Here is a 3,782-nt window from a genome sequence, read left to right on the forward strand (position 1 = left end):
CAGTGAGACTGAATAGGAATGTGTTAGCTGACAGAAATTCACTAGAAGGTTTTTGAAGTCATCCCTTGACGGATCGGTGGCTCCGAGTGCACCTCATCTAGAGGGTCCAAAAAAGACTTGTTCAAATTTTGTGATGCATCATGAATAGAATTTCAAAAGAGAAAAAGCATAGATAGCTAAAGGGAGTACTTAGGCATTCTTGTCCATCCATTTGGCCAATAAAAACAAAACAATCAAAAGTACAAATGGATGTCCTCGAATGGAGAAAATTATGCAACCAACATGCTCACACAATAAGATAGAAAATGAAACATGTGACAAAGCATGCACATACACTCTAGCACCTATCAAGAAAGTGGCGATGACTGGGTCATCTATATATGAGTATATTGATTGAGGAGTGAAATGAGAACATTTGATCGTAGGTCATACTCATCGTTTAAGCACAAGTGGGATTACCACTTTTACATAATGCATTGTTGTGTTCACACCATTAGAGTTGCTTTAGCTCAATTTTTAGAGCAAAGCTCCCCCTATATGTGATATCCCCCCTAAGAGGGATAAATAAACCTTGGGTTTTTTCAATGATGACTTCATGTAGATGTTGAAGATGTGGATGCTCAATGTTGATGTAGATCTTTTGGAGAAATCCATTGGAGTGTTGCACTTTAAATACCTACATGGGTTAGTCCCACAAGGAACATACAAGGATATCTATAGACATAAGTGAATTACACATATGATGATGTCCATGAAAGCATTAGTGATACGGGGCAAACCCGGTGTAGGCCAATCTTTCACGATTGGAGTGGATCCCTCGAAGAACACGAAGAACACGGGGAAGAACGGGGAGAAATCACAAGGGGGAACACTCAAGAACAAGTCCAATCACACATCCACTAGACAATCAAACACACAAGATCCACAAGGTACATGAACAACAAAAGGAAAGATACAAGGTAGAGTTCATCTCCAAGAGGAGGTCCTGATGGTATCCTAGACGGATCTTCCCGCGAGGGGGTCTTGATGATATCTCACAGGATCTTCTCACATGGAGGTCTTGAACTCCATGGGAGTGGTCTCTCTCTCTCTCAAGAAGAGGCGGTAGGAGCAAAGCTCACCTTAGAATGAGCTATCATAATTGCTGACCCTAACTAGGAGGAGGGGGAGGAGTATATATAGTCTTAGCCACGAAGGGGTAAGTGGGGAAGGGATACATGGGCCTTTGGCCCGACTCTGTGCACAGGCAGGCGCTGGATGTCTGGGCTGGGGGCCGGATGTCCGGGCTCTCGTGAGACGCCGGATGTCCGGGGCGGTTGGCCGGATGTCTAGCCCGAGCGGGGTGGCCTTCTGTTGGCTCCTGTTATCGATGCCGGATTTCCAGGGGAAGGCCGGATATTCGGGCCGTCGGGAGGCGCCAGATGACCGGGACTGATGTCGGATGTCCGGGGCCTGTAGCACTTGGGCTATTGGGCTGCTGCTATCATTGACATCTCTAGGGGCCGGATTTCCGGGCCAGGGCCGGATGTCCGGGTCCTGGGAGCTGTCTCCGTCTTCTTCCGTCGTCTCTTCCAGGGTTCCCTCGCGGATGGTGTAGTTGTTCCTTGGCGCTTGCACTCCTTCTCGTCGATCATAGTGTTCCGACAATACCTATGCATGCACACGAGAGAAGTGTCAAGTAGTACACCATCCCCAAAGGGGTCAAGTGAACACGTGTAAAGGAGAAGATTCACCTTTATGTATGAGAAGTAGAGGTCGCACGTGTCACTTGCCAAACGAACTCTTGACATGGTGATGCCCATAGGATGCTCCACATTAATTATGTTACCTTGTCCCTTGTCTTGCCAACAAGAGGGTTTGTGACTCCATGAACTAGTGCAAGATATGGAAGTTGATTGCACATGTTCTTGCCAAAATGAGTATGAGTGAAGTATGTTGGCGGAGTCACCCTTAATAACACTCTAGTTCTTCTTCTTGGGGATCCACATCAACTTCATGGGAATCCTTGGAGTTGTAGTCGTACTTGACGTAGTCTTGGGAACCCACTTAACCATGGCCTTAGGAGCTTCTTCAAATGAATCAATCTCTTCTTGAAGCTCGTACTTGCCTTTTAGCTTGTGGCCTTGTGGTGGAAGATCATCTTGAGCTTGTGTTCCCTTGAGGGAAGTGGGGTCATACTTCTCTTGTCAAGGAACAAACTTCATGTTGGGGTATTGATCTTCTTCTCACTCAACTCCATTGGCATTGAACTTCCGTTCAAAACCAACACCTTGATTCTTTTGATGCCTTCCTTGCTTGTGTACAATTTCCTCAAATTGCTTACTTCCGGCAAGGCTCTTGTAAACACCTTTCTCTATTATTCCCTTCAATAAGCTATTTTAACTTCCCTGAGAGAATCATTAGTGGAATCAAGAGAACTACTAGAAGCAACAATATTGGATTTAACATGACTATTGTTACTACTAGAGGAAGAATCTTTCTTGTTCTTGTTGCTAGATTTTACTTGTGGCATATAAGTAGATAAGAGGAGATGTTTGGCAAGATAAGAAGAACTCTTCTTTTTAAGATCATCATTGATAGCTTCTAGGAACTCATGCTCTTGCTCTAACTTTAGCTTCTCGAAGCGTAGCTTCTCACGAGTCCTTTGGAGCTCTCTATGATCCTCTAGAGTTGTTTCATGAGCTAATATAAGAGTGTTTGGTTCTTTAGTTAGACTCTCAACTCCTTATCATTTTCATTTGTTTCATCTTGATAAGCATGATTACTAGCAAGTTCATCATAGTTTTCATGACTAGTGTTGTCAACAAGTAAATCGTCATCACCTAGCAAATCATCTTCATCACTATTGAAATCAACATACTCGGGGTGTGATACCTTAGGGCCTTTAGACATGAAGCATCTTCCAATTCCTCCATTTAGTGAGTCAAATATGTCATAGGAGTTGGATGACACAAGTGCAAGACCCGTAACACCTTCATCTTGAGTATATTCAGAGTCGTAGTGATATCTTCTCTCAGAGTAGTTGTCGGAGTCGGAACCGGATACCTATTCACCAACGTGAGCTTGATGTCTTCATCTTGTGTAGCTCTTTGATGACTTGTCCTTCCTTTCTGAATCCTTGCTTCTATGAGAGGGTCTTCGTTCGTAACGACCATCTCTACTCCTTCTCTCTCTTGGAGGTAATTCATCTCTTCTACTCCTCCTTTTTGGTGAATCTTCTCTTTTCTTGTAGGGAACCGTACACCCATTGAAGTAGTGTCTGGGTCTTCCACAATTGTAGCAATTACGATCACGACTAGAAGATCTTTTGTCATTGTAGGATCTTGACTTGGATCTTCTCTCTTTGCTTCTATTCTTGTAGAACTTGTTAAAGTTCTTCACTATTAAGATCAATTCTTCATTGGAGACTTGCTTCTCACTTGATGTTGTAGGAGCATCACTTGAAGCTTTGTAAGCACCACTTGACTTATTGTGGAGCTCTTCCTTATCCTTGAGTGACATCTCACGAGTAACAATTCCACGAACGACTTCCGTGGGCTTGGGATCTTTGTAATTGGGCATCATTTGGATCAAGGTGCACACCGTATCATATTTTCCATCCAAGGCTCTTAGGATCTTCTTGATGATGAATTTGTCAGTCATTTCTTCGCTTCCTAAGCTGGCAATCTCATTTGTAATGAGAGCAAGCCTAGAGTACATCTCGGTGACTCCTTCACCATCCTTCATCTTGAACTTGTCAAGTTGACTTTGAAGAACATCGAATTTGGATTTCTTGACGGACT

Source organism: Triticum aestivum, chromosome 7B, assembly GCF_018294505.1.
Source record: "Triticum aestivum cultivar Chinese Spring chromosome 7B, IWGSC CS RefSeq v2.1, whole genome shotgun sequence".
Classification (NCBI taxonomy): domain Eukaryota; kingdom Viridiplantae; phylum Streptophyta; class Magnoliopsida; order Poales; family Poaceae; genus Triticum; species Triticum aestivum.